Source organism: Aethalodelphis obliquidens, unplaced genomic scaffold (genome assembly GCF_003676395.1).
Source record: "Aethalodelphis obliquidens isolate GAN/ISIS:26980383/991018 unplaced genomic scaffold, ASM367639v1 scaffold7, whole genome shotgun sequence".
Classification (NCBI taxonomy): domain Eukaryota; kingdom Metazoa; phylum Chordata; class Mammalia; order Artiodactyla; family Delphinidae; genus Aethalodelphis; species Aethalodelphis obliquidens.
Window position 1 is genome coordinate 17422016 of NW_020837951.1, and position 17445 is coordinate 17439460.

At 42.8% G+C, this 17445-nt stretch overlaps 1 protein-coding gene across 1 annotated transcript in view; it reads left to right on the plus strand.

Annotated features, from left to right (window-relative positions):
- LOC113619765 (astrotactin-2) overlaps positions 1-17445 on the plus strand; it is a 205622-nt gene that overhangs the window by 1342 nt on the left and 186835 nt on the right. The gene's annotated exons all lie outside the window — the stretch shown is intronic.

Genomic DNA, 17445 nt, shown 5'->3' on the forward strand with positions numbered 1-17445 from the left:
AGCGGACCATTTTTTGAACACCGGCAATATACCAGACACTCCATAGATACTGTCCTATGTCACAATTAATCTTTTCAGCAATGATTCAAGTAGGCATCAGTAGCTTTATCTTACAAAAGAGGCAACCGAGGCTGGGCAAGATTAAATGGCTTGCCTACAGTCACCTTTTGGGAAGTGGCAGGGCTGGAGTACAAATCCAGGCCAGTTAGGCTCATGACATGCTCCAAACCACCGTCCAAAGACTACCCACATTTTACGACACCAGCTGTCTTTCTATTGATACTTTATTAAGTAAGGTTTGTTTTTAAGCCTCAGAAGACAAGAGAGATGATATTTAGGAATTCAAGGAAAATGAGGCAAATGGTGCCTGTCATTATGACCACAGATCATGATCCTGTAAGGCAAAGACCCTCAGATGAGCTGTTCTGAGCAGCATTGCCAGCGAAAAAGAGGGACTGCCGTCTGCCCTGGGTTTCTGCCATGTTGGAGACTTAGTGCAGCCTGTTTCACCAGAATGGCAAAGAGCCTCTCTGGACAGAAGCCTGGGGTTCTTCTACCAACCACTGTGTTACAGGTGGGGGAGATGGGACAGTTACTGTCAAACGGTTTATTCCCAGCCTTGAGACCTCACTTATACCCCCTTCTTAGACAAGGTGGGGAGTTAGCACTCTGTTTGATGAAAACCACGGTTACAAGCCCAAAGTCTCAATTCAAGACTCATCATATTTTTTTACTGACCTTTCCCCTATCATAGGGAAGAGCTAATAGTATCCCTGACAGTCTGGGGACATAGTCCAATCATGCTTTCAAAAAACAGCGACAACAACAAACCGTTTCTTTTCTCTTAAAAAAAATCTGTTTGCCTTAAAAAATGTTTAAATTACTTACCAGTTAAATTAATTACCATGCTTCCCACAAAAATCTCCGAGTAAAATAAACACCCTGGGAAAATGCACTTATTTTAATCCTGTGGCTTTGCATACCCTTGACACATTATCAGTTTTCCTCATAGACAGAGACATTTAAAAAATACTCTTTGTGGAGTACTTTATTCTTTATTCAGCATTTTACCATAACTTTTTTTTTTTTTCATTTAACATTTAAACCACCTGTTTCAGTTTGCTTGTGCTGTAGTAACAAAGTGTCACAGACTGGGTGTTTTAAAACAGAGAAATTTATTCCCTCACAGTTCTGGAGGCTAGAAGTCTGAAATCAAGGTGGCAGTGGGGCAAGACTTTCTCTGAAGTCTCTAGGGAGGATCCTTCCTTCTTCCAGCTTCTGGTGGCCCCAGGTGTTCCTTGGTTTATGGTAGCATAACTCCAATCTCTGCCTCCATGGTCATTTTCTCCCTGTATGTCTCTGTCTTTCCATGGCATCCACTTCTCTTTGTGTGTCTGTGTTGACTGAAAAAAATGCATAACCCAGAAGTTGAGAATTATATTTTATTTGGCGGACAATCTGGGGACTTAAGCCCAGAAGACAGCCTCTCAGATAGCTCTATGGGACTGCTCCCAAGAGGTAAGGGAGGAGCCAGGATACGTAGCAGTTTTGCAACCAAAACCAGGTAATCTGAACATCAAAAGATTACTGTTAGTTAAAGAAAACCAGACTTTTCAAGTTAATGAATTTAGTGTTTTTTTTTTTTAATTTATGAGAAGATGCAAGAGTCTGGGCTGATTGAAATCATTCCTTTGATATGCACCTTAACTATCTGGGGCCAGTATCCTGCTTTTCTCCATCCTGAATCCCCTCAGGGTGCACAGGTTGGGGGTGGCTTCAGTGGCTGCTGGCTTGATGGCGGCAACATTCTTTGTCTCCTGATGTGGCAGGCGACATTTTGCATCCGTACCTGTGTCTTCTTATAAGGACACCGGTCCTATTAGATTATGACCTCTATGTTACCCAATTAAAATTCCAGTATGACTTCATCTTAACTAATTGCATCTGCAGCAACCCTATTTTTAAATAGAGTCACATACTGACATACTGGGGGTTAGGATTTCAGCACATCTTTTGGGGGACACAGTTCAACTGATAACGTCCCCCTATCAGCTAAGCGTTGTTTTCTCCATTTACAAATAAGATCTGTAGTTTAACCTCTCTTTCATTCCCTTTAAAATGGTGGTAACAACAGCTAATTCACAGCATCGTTGGGAGCAGAATAAGATACGGGTGTTAAGCACTTACATATTAGGATATTGCCTAACTTGCAGTAATGTCCATTGCATTGCATTTATTATTATTAAGTTTGCTTATTAAGTCCACCATTGTGTGGTAGAGGGCTTCAGAGTCAGACAAACCTGGGTTGGAACCCCAGTTCCACCCACCTGGAAGGTTTGGGGAATAGGTTAGAAGATGATTCGAAGTAATGCTTAGTAACTTGTTGCAGCTGACAAGCTGTGTAACCTTGGACAGCTTACTTAATTAGCCTTTCTGTACTTCACTTTCCACCCCTGCAAAATGGGAATAATAGTAGTTATCTACCTCATAGTAATGTTGTAAATTTCAGATGATTTAATAGATCTAGTTTTTAGAGCACTTCCTGAAAAAGTGTTCTATGAATGATAGCTGTTAGTGTCATTATTATTATTATTACTATTTTGACAAAATGTTCTCTTTTCCTTCTCATATTAGCAGCTGAATTCTGAGGAGAAGGATAAAGGTCTTGTTTATGGAAAACAGGGTAGAAAATCTAAGGAGTTAAAACTTGAATGCATCCTAACCAAATCGGTCTGAGTCTGGGGATTTATAACTGCTAGCAATTCCATGAAATCATGGAAAATTATATCTGTCTATCTGTATTACTTATCTATCAGGGAATAACAAATTACCCCCAAACTTTGTGGTTTAAAACAACACACATGTTTTATCTCACAGGTTCTGTGAGTCAGGAATCTGAGCACACCTTAGCTAGATCTGCTTCATCGTCTCTCACGAGGCTGCAGTCAAGTTATTGGCCAGGGCTGGAGTCTCTCCTGAAAGTTGCAGGAAGGAGCGGTTTCCAAGATCTCTTAGGTTGTTGTTGGCAGGTTTCAGTTCTTTAAGAGCTGTCGGACTGAAGGCTTCATTTCCTTGCTGGCTTTTGGCTGGAAACTGCGCTCAGGTCATTGCCACAGGAGCTATTCCAGGACAGCTTGTTTCAGCAAAACCGGCGAGAGAGAGAGGTCACAGCCTTTTGTAACCTCATCACAGGAGTGGCATCCCCTCAATGTTGCTGTATTCTGTTGGTTAAAAGCAAGTTACTCAAGTGGAAGAGATTATAACAGTGTGTATCAGGAGGTAAGATTATCACAGGCTGGTTTCGAGGCTCCATCCCTCCCACCCACCTTCCGCCTCTCCCTCTCCCCACTTCGTCCTTCCTTTCTCTTCTCCCTCCCTGGGTCTTTCATTCTGCTTATGTACATATCGGTGTACATCTCACATAGATATCTTACATCTGTCTGTCTGTCATTTGTCTACTTTCTGCTGAAACTCTGACTCCAATCTCTGTATGTCATACTCAATCCCTGTGGGTTTCTCAACCTAGCCTATACTTGATACTTAGTAAGTGCTCAGTAAATGTTTGAATTCTATTTAAATTTACAGCATAAAAGATAAGTTTTTTTTTTTTGTTTTTGTTTTTTTTTTGCGGTATGTGGGCCTCTCACCGTTGCGGCCTCTCCCGTTGTGGAGCACAGGCTCCGGACGTGCAGGCTCAGCGGCCATGGCTCACAGGCCCAGCCGCTCCGCGGCATGTGGGATCCTCCCAGACCGGGGCACGAACCCGCGTCCCCTGCATCAACAGGCGGACTCCCAGCCACTGTGCAACCAGGGAAGCCCATAAAAGAGAATTTTTAAAGTCAACTTTATCCATCACCTAATATAACCATTATATTGATTATATTTATGTAAATACTTACCAAGTTTCCTTTTAGTCTGTTCATACATACTTGTGACCATGCTGGGTCTCCAACATTTTTTTTTTAAAATAAATATAAGGTTTTATCTTTTACTTTATGGAAAAATGTTTGAAATCATATTTTTCTGGCCTTTATGGTTGTCAAACTGTCTATATAAGAACTTGTCAAGTTGACAGGCTCATCTTTAAACATTTAACCATCACAAATAAAACTGCATAAATGTCCTTTGTGCTTTCTTTTGTTTGATTTATTTCCTTGTGCTGATATGGAAATAGCTGGTTTAGGATTTTGAACTTTTATTTCAATATCATCACATTTACGTGCATTGGCCAGATCCGGTTTGTAGTGGTTTGAACTAGTGTGGATAGTCAAAGTGTTACCGAACCAAACTTGGGTCCGCTTGACCACGGGCAGTAAAGCCAATCTACTGATGCTGGGTTGCGGTGAAGCAAAGTGCAGCGTTTATTTCAGGGCACCAAGCAAAGGGTCCAGGTAGTTAGTGCTCAGAAGGCCCAAACTCCCCAGTGGGTTTCAGGGAAAGGTTTTTAAAGAAAGGGTGAAGGAGGGGGCTGTGGGGTGTGTGATCAGCTTGTGGACAGTTTTCTAATTGGTTGGTGGTGAGGTAATCGGGAGTCAACATCATCAGCCTTCTGGTTCCAACCCACCTGGGGTCTCTGTGCTTCTGGGCAGCATATCGTTAACTTGTTCCACCTGATGGGGGTTTCAGTATCTGCAGAACAGCTCAAAGGATACAGCTCAGAATATTAACTGTAGACCTTGAGGAGGAACTAAAAGTACTGGACTTTGTTTAATGGCTAAATTATTATTATTTTGTCTTGCTTGGCTGTTTTCCTTTCTTTCTGCATTTTCTCACTTCTCTGATTAAATTTACTCTTTGGAACTCGGAGAAGGCCTTAGGAGGCTAAAAATTTTATACAGGTAAGAGGCAGGTGGAGGACATGGCGGGGTGGGGATTGAGTGGTGTCTGTTCTGGGAACGCCCCATAGGATCCTGCCTGGTGTCAAAAGGTCAGCGGTAATCAAACACTGACTGAATAGACACTTGGTAAACGTGAGTGGCATTGAAGGCTTGCTCGGAGAACATTCCCTGTGCAGTGTCATCAACCTCAACTTGACTCAGTGCGAAGTGAGGGCTACTGGAAGCTTTGCCATGTGCTTCATTTCTCCTAAGCCCCACATATCAACCCCCATCCAGATTTCCCGCCCTCTGGGCTCCAGGATTTCAGCAACTTTCTCTTTATCGTGGCTACCGTTACCCTGTCCGTCCATCGGTGTTTTTTTGTTGTTGTTTTGCCTGCACCATGCACCTTGCGGGATCTTAGTTCCTGGATTGAACCCAGGCCCTCGACAGTGAAAGCATGGAGTCCTAACCACTGGACCGCCAGGGAATTCCCAGTTGATATCTTTTAGGACTGGATGGCAGCAGACTAAGAGACAGTCTCCTTTCCCCAACAGCCTCACCAGCTTTACCCACATATTCTTTTCATGTCACTGCTATCCATTATTCTAATTTAGTTTTCCAAAAGTAGGCAAATATTATTGTTTTTTTAAAAAATTGATATATAGTTATTTATAATGCATAAAATTGCATTATATGTTCTAAATTGCATTTAGAGGATACTGAAAATAAAGATGTATTTTTTCCCCATATACAAATTTATAGACCATTGAATTCTATCCATGGGCTTAAGAAGCACTGGCTGAAGTATACAGCCTGTCCCATGTACTTCCTATGGCATATATCAAAGGCACTTAATGTCTGATTTTTACTTTTAGTGAAGTTAAAGTTGATCAGCAGATTCAGGTGCAGCGAGTCTGATCCATTCATTAGAATATCTCCCATCAGCCTTTCTACTAATGGTTTTAGCATTCATCGATGATCGCTGTCTACATCTATTATCTTATTAGAGATTACAAAATGGTAATTTTCTAACTGTCATTCTTCCTGCCTGTATTAAATGCAATATTTCCATAAAGTAAATTGTAGTTACCCTGAAATCCAGTTCATGATAAAATCTTGACTACGACTTGATTCTTTTACCAGTTTTCAGAATAATGAGCTGGTCTCTTAGCCATCCCCAATGATGAGCAATGAGCTTTTGTTTGTTTTTTCCAGTTTGAGTTTTGGCTTTGGTTTTGGGTTTGATTTGAGGAATGTCATGAATTATAGGAAATTTGTTTATCTGATCTATTTTAATCAATCACAGTCATGGTTCATTTTGTTCAATGGTAGGCCAGTGTGAGCCCCTCTAAACTGGTCTGCCTGTCCTTTTGAAATGAACACGTTGGTCTTTGGCAACTATCTCGCTTTTGGGCACAGCAAGACTTCCTAGGCTCAGCTTGTACCATACCTATCCCAGACTTGGAATAAGGAATTTTTCCAAGAATATTTTGTTCCTTTTAGAGGAAAATGATATTTAAAAACAAGAGTCTGGGTATTAAGGGTATTTATTGCTGTTAGGTTACCATTACTTCTAGGCTTTTTCAGTGGACAGAGCTATGAAATGTTTATTTTTTTTTAAAGAGAAAAGCAAATCATTAGTGTATATGATTTCCAATAGAAATTTCAAGGTACAGAATTTTTCTCGACTTCTTTGACTTTATAAACATAAGAGAAACAATTCAGGAATAATCTTAGCTCCTAATGACGGTAACATGATGGCTTGTCTGCTGGAGCCCACAGTATACACACAATAGTTTCAAAATAGCAATACCGGTATTACAACTAGCAGTGAGTCCATTAAATCTAGTTTAAGATTTATTTACAGAACATTTTTTTTCTTTGGACTGTTTTTCCCTAAGCATGTAAAATCAGAATACTGCATTTTAAAGCCTTTCAACATAATTATTTTCTCTGTGTAGTTATGCCAACACTTTGATATATAGCTGGATATATACATTTCAAATTTGCAGAGATTGTATTGTCTTTTTTAAAAAAAATTATTTTTTGGCTGCGTTGGGTCTTTATTGCTGTGCGTGGGCTTTCTTTAGTTGTGGCGAGCGGGGGCTACTCTTCATCGCAGTGCGTGGGCTTCTCATTGCGGTGGCTTCTCTTGTTGCGGGGCACTGGCTCTAGGCATGCGGGCTTCAGTAGTTGTGGCTCGCGGGCTCAGTAGTTGTGTCATGCGGGCTCTAGAGCGCAGGCTCAGTAGTCATGGTGCACGGGCTTAGCTGCTCCGCGGCATGTGGGATCTTCCCGGACTAGGGATCGAACCCGTGTCCCCTGCATTGGCAGGTGGATTCCTAACCACTTCACCACCAGGGAAGTCCCTCAGTCTTTATTTTTATTTTATGTCTATTTTCATTTAATTTGATCTTTTGATGGGTAGGCTCATTAGTCCCTTTTCCTGTCCCTAGAAGCACAGCTACGGGGAAGAGGGAAGCTAATGGGAGAAGTAACTCACCCTGAACATATTCTCCAAAAGCACTGCCTATCAGCATGTTTAAAGGTGACCTTTTAACCTGAGTACTGTTAAGATTTCAGTGAATATGAAGACTTAGAAGTGTGACAGCAAACCCTTAAGAAAGTGGTCAGAGGGCGGCGGTTTCTTTTCTGATGGTACCAAAGCCTTCAGCTGAGCCATCCCAAGTTCATACCCTCCCTGACGTTTGAACCTGGCAACCTCTCACCAGCCCCAGGTGGCCTGGTTTGTCTTGTTGGCCTGCTTTGCTGCCTCAAGGTCCTGTCTAAGCAGCATCTGGGAGTCTTCATCTCAAGCAGGCCATTAGCATCTCAGAGGCCTGTCGCTCCCTAAATCCTGTCTAGGAATGATTCCTTCTGGGCATTTCCTCCTTGATCCCTAGTCTAAGAAGCTACTGGAAGGAGAGGGAAGGAATTGAGGAGGAACTCTCATTTTGGAATCCTTCCTCAAGGGGATAAGTTTTGAGCAGAGTTTTTAAGAAAGGAGGAATGGGATGCCAGGGAAGAGAAAGCAGGCTTCTTATTAATGACGCTTCTGCACTTCATCAGACAGAAAAGAGGCTTTGAAGTCAAAGCCTGAATGCCTAACGGCCTTTGGCTGCAGTGTGTCACCTCTCAGAACCTCTGTTTCCTTGGTTGTAAAATATGGTTATAAAAATTATCATATTCCTAGGCCAAAGCACTGTTGTGAGGATTCAATGAGATTTACAGTGTCTTGTGTTTGGCAAAGAATAGAAGCTCAGGAAATGTGACTTTCCTTTCTACCCTCTCCCCGTTTCAAGCACTTGTCCCACCACCTCTTAAAAATGAAACGAGGTAGTTATAATAATACTAGTAATAGTAAGAACGGAAATCTCTGGAGAGGCACAGGCGTACATTATCTAAATTCTTACGGTAACTTTTATTATTGGTGATAATAGCCTTACTTTATGCATAAACAAGCAGAGGTTCCAAGAGAGGAAATAGCTTGTCCATGGTCACACCCAAGGCCTTAGCCCGTAAGTCACATTTTGCATGAATTAGGAAATGGTGCTCCTCTGCTTGGATTCAACCCCGTGGGTACAGGCATGGCCAGTGGAGCTGAGACAGGATTCAGCCCCTCACTCACCCCCTTGCCTTGTCACTGTCGTGCAGTACACAGCTCGCATAACTGTACACAGAAGCTCTGGTCAAATGCATAGTTTTGATCAAACTGAAATTGAAACCCAGATCTGATCGACATTCGGACCACATCCTTTCCAACACTACCTGGGAGTTCATCTCTTCCTGTTTCCTTTAAGATCCTACTCCATTGTTTATCTCTTCTCACTGCCTTATCTCCATCTCTCCCCTTTCCTTCTCTTATGGCTTTTCCTTCCTAGCTGACACACTCCATCAAATCTCTGCACTTAAGTACTGGTAGGTTTGAAACAAATCATTATTCATAATGTCACCCCCACCCCATACCTAGCTCCAAACCTGGCACTGGTAGGCCTTCTAAGTAATGTTTGTTCAGAACCTCTGTAGTCATTACGCTAGGCTTCCTTGTATCATAGCTAAACCTTTACTCTCCTTCTTGTTGCCCTCGGTGCCTAGCAAGTTGCTTTGCCCACAGTAATCACGCTTTGGCATGAAAGAACTAAGATTTTTCCCAAGAGCAATTGTCCTAAGAAGGCACTAGAGGGCAGCAGAAGATCACACATAGCCTTTCGTTCACCTTCCCGTTACTGGCCACAGCCCACCTTGTCTCAAGAGGCAGGAGTAAATGATACACTGCAATGCTGACTGCTCCCTGACGTGCAAGAGCGATGTAAGTCAGGGGGAGGTGGGGGCTGAGCATGCTTTAGTCTGTGGGAAGAACCACTTTTGGGCCCACTAAGCTGCACTGGGATTCTTCACTCTGCCCCTTACTTTAGGGCAAAGAATACAGCAGGACCACGTGGCTGTTTTTGTGCTTTTTAAAAATATTAAAATAATCCTAATTTGCAAACAAAAGACATCAGCCACTACTGGGCTACTGGGCATTATCCAGGGGTCCCTCTCCCTGCCCCACAGAGGATATGACCTTCCTCAGAGATTGACCTGCCGTCACTTGAAACAAGTATCCTCTCGTAGGCTATACTCTGTCACTCTGAGCCTCAGTTCCCTCCTCTGTAAGTGGAGACAACAATTTCTACTTTGTAGGATGATAACAAAGACTATATGAAATTATAGATGCTGCATCTCTCCTTTGATGCTCAGAGCAGTTCAATGGGGAATTAGTGTCCTCATTTTACAAATGGGAAAACTAAGATTAGAGAGGTAAGGTGACTTACCCAGAATTCAGAATCAGGTAGTCTGACTAAATAGCTTTAGACTTAAGCTTTCAATTCTACCCTTGTCTACTGTGTTCCACCAGGTAGGAAGCGGATAGTTTAAGGAGATTCCTGACAGTGTGGTTAAAGCGCCAGCAGGTTACAAGGGAAGCTTTACAGATTCAGACATGCACGGGAGTGAATAATGCTGAGCTGAAGGCCAAGCACTGGAACAAATGACCTCTGATGATGCTCCTGACACCCTAGAATTTATAAATTCTTCATTGAGTTCTGTTTCTCGTTTATCCTCGAAATAATCCAAGATTTAGGTACTAGCATTGTTGACGTTTTACAGATGAGAAAATGGAGCCTCAGGGAGGTTAAATGACTTGTCCAAGGTCATCCAGCTGGAAATGGAAAAGCTGGAATTTAAACCCAAGCAAGTCACTGTCCTATAGCTTCCCTTCTGCAGTTTGGCATATTACTTGTGTATTTAGGGAAGAAGCTGCAAATCAGGTTAGGACAGGAGATCAGTTGTCCTAGGATTTGGCAGTTTTGTAGACCTGTCCTCTGTTTAGAGTCTGCACCGTTGCTTCCCCTTCCGTTCCTCAAACATGCACACAACACACACACACACACTCTCGGACATACACACCTTAATCAGAAAGCACTCAAGAATGCCCCACAGTTCCTAAGGGTGGGAGTTCACCTGCCTGAACTGTAGTTTGTTGGCTAATCTTAGCATGACCCCAAGTAGGGGCAGGCTTGAGTACTGCAGATAGGGTGTCCAAGAAGCACAAAGTGCATAGCTCTGGGTCTGGGTCTTATGATTAGAATGAGAATTGTAGTTTTTAGATGGCAAGCCAGTCTAGGTCCAACAGAGCTGTCCCATAATGGAACTGGAGGCCTAAAAAGGTAATGAGTTCTGTGTCATTAGAAGCATCCAAAAAGCAGTCAGAGGATCATTTGGTGGTGAATGAAGCATTAGATGGAATTTCTGACCAGCTGACCTTTAAAGTGCCTCTTACCCATGAGATCCCTTAGCCCATGGAAAGGGGTGGGGAAGCCTAGGGTTGTTGTCTGGGGGTGGCAGGAACGGGGAAGGCCCAAGTCTTTACAACAGGGATGACTTGTGCAGGAGTAAGAATTAGTGCTGAAAATTTTTCGGCAAGAAATTTGGACAACGAAAGGAGCAGTAGGACCAGGTGCAAAAAACTAGACTAGTTATAAGCTCTGTGGTCTTGGGAAAATTGCTTTACCTCTCTGAGTTGTCATTTGTACATTCATAAAGTAAGGTTAAGACTGTCTGCCTTTGGGGCTATGGTGATAAGATTGAGATAGTGGATTTGAAGTCTGATAAGGGTTACAGGAATAGAGGGGATTAAAGGTAAAAAAGAATCAGAGTACACATTCATCTGTTTATTTATTCAGATAGTCACCTGCAAACTGTCTGCATGACATCACACATTGAACTCTGTGCTGGGGATGCAAGCGGTCATTGAAAATGGTCATAGTTCTTGCTCTTATGGAGCTCACAGTTGAGTTGGGGAGGCAGATATTAATTTAACATTAACTATTAATTTAACATTATAATGATGATGATGTAAACGGTTCAGTCGATTGTACAAATTGAGAATGATCAAAATATAGTTCTGATCATGAATATATGCATGTTCGAAAGTACATATCATAGTTGGTTCCCACACTCCTTTTAACATATTCACTGGATAACCTTCCTCTGCTCCTAGATGAAAATCTTAGCTAAGCCACATCTAATCTATTATAACTTTTGTGGAACAGACAGTGCTATAGACATTTTAAACTGATAACGCAGTTTCACATCAGGAATTAGGATGTCTAGTCCAAGATTTTAATCAAATCTCTAAATCTGACAGGTCAGATCTCCTCTCCCTCCCCAGTGGGGATGTTAGGACGTGGGGCAAGGTTGGCCTTCATTCTGTTTCTCTCCCTTGCTCTTCTTCTTCCTCTCCCTCTACAGTCAAAGCAGGAGAGAGGAATGGTAAGGATTCGGAAGGTCATACTTGCCCTGATAGCCTTGTATCTGCCTCTGTGTTCTCCGGTCCTGGCAGGTTTTTAAAACCGACCCTCTCTCTTGGTGGGGTGGGGGGCGTTCTGTGGTTTTTCAGTGGTCCTCGTGGCCAGGGCCTTCTCCCAAGACCTGAGACGATGTAGCATCTCTGTGGCTGGCTACTGCTCATCCCTGTCCACCCTCTGTTTCTCTGGCTGCTCACCTTATGGAGACTCTCACCGTGGGGACCCCTCAACCTCTGTTATAATTCCTCCTGGGTAAGACTCAAAACAGATCCAGCCCAGCTCTTTCTCTTATGTGACCCACATCTGGTCCGGGGGAAATACTCAAGCATTTTTCCCACTGGCAACCTCTGGGATTTGGGGCTAATCCCTGTGCTGCCTCTTCTGCCCTGCTGCCATAGGCCACTAGAACTTCTGCAGGTGGGGTATGACCCTAGTCCACTATCTTCCCCATTGCCGAGAAAATGTAGCAGTTTCTCCAAGAGGCACTCTTTTGAGGCTCCTTATCACAAAACTTGGGTCTACATGACCCACCTGGGGTGCTGGGGACTCTAAACATTAGGTAATAGCTGTCTCCAAAGCAAATCTCTCCTATATCCTTCCCGTCTACTCTCTGACCTCATTTTATTTCCTTGTTCTGGCTGAGGTTTCTAGAGTTATGAAACTAGTCAGGATTCATCTCCTTTGTAAAGTCTGTGTATAGGGGCCTGGCTCTGGGATTTCAATTCTATTCTGTCTTGGTGTCTCAGTAGAAATTTCAGTTTTAACATCTTGTTACAGCAACAGCACAGCAATAATTAAAACAATCACAACAACAACACCGATAACAGCTAGTATCGATTGAGTGCTAAACCTTTGCCTTATTTAATCCCTACAAGTAGTCTTTCAGGACGGTACTATTATTAAGTGCCTACTATTAAGTAGGCACCTTATTTAATCCCTACAAGTAGTCTTTCAGGATGGTACTATTATTAAGTGCCTACTATTAAGTAGGCACCTTATTTAATCCCTACAAGTAGTCTTTCAGGATGACACTATTATTTATGAAGGGCACGCTGATGATGCTGGAGTTTGACTCTCAGGCTGAGAATTTCAGAATGCACAGCGCAGAAGTTCAGTCCTTGCCGATGCCATCTCAGCTGGCTACTTTCCCTTTGTTAAGGATATTTCTGTGGGTCCTTGAGTCAGGCTTCAGGGCAATTGCTTTCCTCCAAGAGGAGACAGTAACTCTGCCTAAGAAATGATCCCATTTCAGCAATTCCTGGGAGGCCATTGCTGTAATAAAGGCCATTCTTTATGATATAAAAGTCTCACCCTCTTCCCCCCGCCCCCATCCTTAGCGTTTCTAATTTGAGCCCCTCTGGTCCCTGTGGAGTCTTTAAATGCTTCAAGTGCAAGCCTATTGCCAAAGCAAGCCTGTCTGACTCGGGACGCAGCGCCCTGCGCTGTTGCCGAATATTGAACAAACATTCACGCGGCTTTGGCTCTCCCAGAAGCCCTTAGTCTGATGCCTTTGTTTTGTTTTCTGGATGAGGGCAAGCGGTACCATCACCTCCTGCCGAAAAGCCCTGGCTGCCCTCCCAACAAGGAGTTGTCACTTCAACTGAGGCTTTTTTTTTTTCTTTCTGGTGGCAACAAAATAATACCCAGCAGGAATTTGGGAGGAGAAAAAAGAGAGTTCAGTTGGCAGGTTCTCAAATGAATGGGTTGTAGTGTCATTGGAACTGAATTGGGCTTGAAACCAGACATGATCCTATTTTGGAAGCATTGTTCAGAGGGATGGGAAATGTGAACAGAGGATAAGTCTCTTCAAAAATGTTCTTTATCCTTGGCCTGTTAAAGACAGCCTGTTTTAACTAAACTCTCCCATCCCCTCAATGGCAAGGGCCTATGTGAGAACCTAGAGGAGGTCAGAGCGACTGGCAAATTGATCAGCTATTCATCTGTCAACCTTTCAACTGAGAGAGCTAATTTTACTTTGAGAAGAGCTTACCACTTGATTACAAGCCATCAATTAATTGTCAATCCTGAAATTCACAAATCTTCACTCTTGGACTCATCGATGCTTGGAGGAGGTGGCACAGGGATCAGGGTATATAAATATACATGTATTCAAATATATTATTGAAAATCGTATTGAAAGCCTACTGCATTCCAGGTAATACGTAAAGTGGATGGGAATCGGCAGAACTAACACTGTCTCTGCCCTCATGGATCTTATAGTCTGGAGACATTAACAGGTGACACATAGAACAGGATGCTGTGAGGATCTTTAGTGTGAAACCCTAATAGAGATTGGAGGTATGGGGATGGAGTTCAGGGAAGGCATTTCTGAGGACCAGAGTCCTGGCCCCTGAACTAAGATCTGAAGGGTGAGTGGGAGTGAGAGCCAAGAGAAGGCAGGGCCAGAGGGTGGGATGGGGAAAGCATTCTGTGCAGAGAGAAGAGCACGTGCCAAGACTGAGTGAGAAAGGACAGGGTGTAGCCGAGAAACAGAAAGGCCTGTGTAGCTGAAAGTAGGAGAATCGGGAGGAACAGGATGACAGATCAGACTGGAGAGGCAGACAGGTGGTCTCATTCGCATTTTACCTATGTGCCATGGTGAGGATTTTGGTCTTCATCCTAAGAGCAGTGATGTGCCATGCAAGAGTTTTAAGCAGGAGGAGAATGTAGAGTTTGCCTTTTGAAAAGATGACTTTAGCCACCGAGTGAAGTTGGATCAGAAGCAATTAGCTTTCGCGATGGTAGTATCTACAGAGGAACAATTAATGGAATGGCTAATGGTCTTCCCTGATGTAACTCTCCTCCAGATCATAACTTAGGTATGACACAATCTTTATGGAAAAGGATCGTTGTTAATAAATGCATGGGACTTAGAGGTAAATCCCTTTTTCCATTTAGGTCTCAGGTTCCTCACTTGTTAAGCCGTGGGTTTGGACCAGATGATACCAAAGTGCCCTCCTTTTGCAAAACAAGCCCTTAAATTCAGCTTGAGTTCTATACTGCTACTAGAATTCAGTTTTCAGCCTGGACTATGGGCTTTTAACCCCATTTTTTTGAAATGATAGATTGTTAAAAAAAAAAAAAGGATTTATTGGACAAAAGCAGACCAGCAAAGATCAATAGCTCATTTTGCTGTTAAATAGATAGATCTTTAACCCAATGTCTATGAATGTCCGTTTGATCAAGGGAATGCTTACTCCCAGCACCATGTTACATATTTTTCCCAATTAAATTATGGCAAGGTGCTATGAGGGATGAGGCATCTGTGTTCTAAAAAATGAGATAACACGAGTAGTTTAGTTTAAGTGATGAATTGGTTAACAGACAGCTGGGGTCATGTGCTGAAAGGATCACTAAGTCATCATGTGACCTTGGAAAGTCATTTTCCTTCTTTGGGACACAGTTTCCTCTCATTTTAAATGGGAGGGTTTTACCAGATTAGACTTTTCAAAGGTATGCTTTTCCAATAGTTTTCAAAAGATGTTTTATGGAGGAAAGGTGCCCCACTCTATTTTTTCTCCTTGGAGGTTAATAATCCAAGTGTATTGATGGTCTGTTGATTCCAAAGTTTTTCCTGTAACTAATCCATCATACTGCCACATTCCTGTGTAACCTCTCTCTGAAACTCAGTTTCCCCATCTATAGCAAGGGCTATAGAGCAGAGGTTTCCAAACGTTTTCTGTAAAGGGTCATATGGTAAATATTTTAGGCTTTGTGGGCCATACAGTCTTTGTTGCAACTACTCAATACTGGCATTTTAGCCACACACAATATTATAAACAAATGAGGGACTGTGTTCCAATAAAACTTTATTTACAAAAACAGGCAGAGGGCTGGATTTGACCCACAGACCATAGTTTAGTGAACTCTGGGTCACAGTGGGGGCTAACTGCTCTCTAATGTCCTCGCAGCTCTGACTTTCCCTGACCTTCTCCCCTGAAGAGTTATTCTCTCCCAAGTTGGAAGTCCCCCTTCTCCAAAATGTATCCCTCTGGCCTGCACTTCCAAAAGTCATCATCATCATCTTCTTTTGACATGTCTGTATATAAGACTGTCTCTGTCTCCCCAGCTGCTGAGATGCCTTCTTCACAGCTTTGTTTTGTTTATCTTAGTAACTACCCTTCTTTAATCCCTCTGAAGGATTGGTTAGCTGGAATTTGCCTTGTCTTCTTCCCCCAGAGCCTTTGATCTTGTGCTCATAAGTATTTGCTGACAGCCAGACAGAAAAGGTGGAGCCCAGATCCCAAGCCCGAGGGCCCAGAGAGTAATGAATGAAGACTGCGTTTATTTGTATTTCTAATTGGCAAGCCTATTTCCAGATCAGCTGCATGTCACTGCAAGCAGAGAGCAAAAGCAGGAGACAACCTTCTTTCTCCCAGGCCTCGGTGCCCAGGGCCCCTGTTTTCCACTGAGGCAGGAGCTTGCCCTGATTTCACCAGGCTTGGAAGAAAATGCCATCTGGACCAAGTTTTGTCCCTTAGTACAGGACCACCTTGTTTTGCCACTCAGACTGTACATTGCGCAACTTTGAGGACACCATTTACATCATCCGTGATGTAAATGGAACCCTCTGAGTTGTACAAACCACTTTTTCAAGCTTTGAGCCCTTTCTTCTTATGAAATCTTACATCGAAGGCCAGTCTATAAGAGATACAAGTGGAACAACTCTATCTGAAGCTGAGATGCAGGTTTAGAGACCTGCCTTCTCAGTCTCCCTCTTGCCTTCTTCAAGCAGCTGCTGAGATGGCTGTTGGGATCCCTAGAATTCCTCAGATGAATTTTGGAGCCTCTAGACTAGATCATAAATGTTGTTCTAACCATTCACAGCTATATAATCTCTCTCTTGATAAAGTCTCAAGTATATCCCTAGTACCATTCTAGGCACTGAATATTGAGGGGACAGGAGTGGGAGACATGGCCCCTGGTCTCCCTGAACTGATTTTATGGTTGGAGAGGTCAACAGAAAATGAGGTGAGAAAATGAACTTAACAAGATAGGGTCTTACATGCAGAAATACTTACCAGAGAAGAAGGGCTGGGGAAAGGAGGAAAGACTTCCTGAAGAGGGTCACATTGGAACGGAGCGCCGATGGGTGGTAAAGATTTGGGGGGGCAGAGGGGAAACGTAGGGCAGGGAGAGCAAAGGCACAGAGGTATGAAATGGCACTTGTAGGGATAAAGAAGAACAGCACAGAATGGGGCGTGCGTCCTTCATGCACATGACAGCACACTGAGGAAAAGAAATTTGAATAAGGGGACAGATGAGCACGGAAAGAAAGGGGAAATAATGCCTTCTCCAGACAGGTCCATCTCCTTCTATCTCATTTACCAGTCATAACTGTTCCAGTTGTTATTGTTAACCACACATTATACAATTAATCACTATAAGCTCCTGGACATTCAAAGACTTTCCCAAGGCAGCAGAGCTATTATCCAGCAGAAATGAGATTTAAACTGAAATTGACTTGACTCCAAAGCTTGTCTCTCACCCATTACAAAGAACTGCATGAAAAATATAGGACTGGAACAAGTTTTTGAAAAAAAGGTAGAATTTATAAAAAGTAACAGTAAACAAAAGAATTTCTTATTGGGAAAAATATGCTTGAGTATTTACATCTTACAAAGGTCCTTGAAGAATCCTCTAGTCCAACCTACTGACTTTAAATACAAAGAAAGTGAGGCCCAGAGAAAGCAAAGAGTTATTTAATATAAATGGTATAACAAGACACCATTCTGGTCTCTGAGCCCTCAGGTCAGTGCTCTTTCCAAAGCATCACG